At 42.4% G+C, this 1,739-nt stretch overlaps 1 protein-coding gene across 1 annotated transcript in view; it reads right to left on the reverse strand.

The window, feature by feature from the left end:
• LOC101850652 (ergothioneine biosynthesis protein 1) overlaps positions 1-1,739 on the reverse strand; it is a gene marked incomplete at its 5' end in the record, with an annotated part of 22,033 nt that overhangs the window by 19,383 nt on the left and 911 nt on the right.

Below are 1,739 nucleotides of genomic sequence, written 5' to 3' on the forward strand. Positions count from 1 at the left end.
ATATATGAAGAGAGAGAGAGAGAGAGGGAGGAAAGGAGAGGGGGAGGAGAAAGGCGAGACCACATGCACTGCTATTACTATTATATTACTTTTGCAGTGTGCCTGTGTTCAAACAAAGCGATCTGGAACCACCGGCAAGAGTCAAGGCCTATGGAAAAATTCCTACTGCCGGCCACTCCTTGATCTTCATTATAGGGTCAGAAAAAACCCTAGGGTTACGTCAATACTTATTTCTAACAAAAGTCTGCATAGTGGTCGAGCTACTTTTGTGTGCAAACAGAGCATGAACTAAACTCTTTGACAGGAATCGTCCAGGGAAAAATAGGTTGGGGGGAGGGAGGGGGGGGTGTCACGAGGTCGGAAGGGGATAAAGCATGAAAAGGGTCGGGGGCGGTTTCCTTCCAAAGTCTCCGTGGCTTATATCAAGGAGATAGCCCGGGCCCCGGTCGCAGCACAACTCCAGAAAATCTCGCTTGGTTGATTCGGTGAGAGCGAAGTCAAACCATGGGTTAGACCTCAGATAAATATTTTGAGCTCGGATAGTTTAGTTTTAGTAAGTGTTTTACGGCACTTGCAACATAATAAGGTCATATTATAAGTGCTGAAGATTAGAGGTGTTACAAGAGAGTAACGAACACGAAAAAGAAGGAAGGGAGATAAAGACGATAGACGTTTGATATTATATGAAAGAAGAAGCAAATCACACTAGAGCACCCGCCAACCACCCACTGAGCTCGGATAGGGAGATATTGATAGAGAAGTAGCTGAGCAGCAGTGACAAGATTTGAGTTTTATGTGCAGAGACGGAAGAAGAAACGCGCGCGCACTCACACCCATACACACACAAAGAAACACACACACCCACACACATATACACACACATACACACACAAAGAAACACACACACCCACAAACACACACACGTACATGCACAAACACACACACACATACACCCACACATACACACACAAAGAAACACACACACACACACACACATACATACACACACACACACACAAACACACACACACACACACACGCACATTCATAAAAAAAACACACACACGCACATGCACAAAACAAACACGCACACACGCACATGCTCAAAAAACACACACAAACATACAAACACACACTCACGTACACACTTGTGAAACAACTCATAATCGGGAACAAAAGGGCTAACAGGCGAATAAAAAGAAAGTCTGCTGGCTGAGAGACGACTAGACAAACAATAATCAAGACAGCTAGACCGAGAGACAGACAGTGACAGAGACATCGACGGAAGATCCCCTCTACACTAAAAAACAATCAAACCCTCCACAGAGAGTTTTCCTTCTTGCTTTCTTTCGTTTACACACTAAATTTCTAAAACCTTGTTTAACTGTCTCTTCACTACCCCACCATCCATTCACATCTGCAGTAATCTTACGATCGATCGATAGAAGCTTTTTTTTTCTTTTCATTTTTCGGAGACAGAGAGAGAGAGAGAAAAATAACGGTAAAACGGCGAAGGAAGGAAGCTGGTGTTACTATTCCAGAAGCTGACAATAAATTGGGAGTGTTTATTCGTTGTACACAACATCTAATACTTTGTTTATTCGCAAGTAGACTATGAACAAAGCCAATATGTGTATAAAGAGAACACCATACACGGTGGAGAAACTTTGGATAAGGAATATTACGCACGCTAATGTGTAAAAACAGGTTTGGTTAATATTAAATATATTTTATAAAAT

Source organism: Aplysia californica, unplaced genomic scaffold, assembly GCF_000002075.1.
Source record: "Aplysia californica isolate F4 #8 unplaced genomic scaffold, AplCal3.0 scaffold00216, whole genome shotgun sequence".
NCBI lineage: Eukaryota > Metazoa > Mollusca > Gastropoda > Aplysiida > Aplysiidae > Aplysia > Aplysia californica.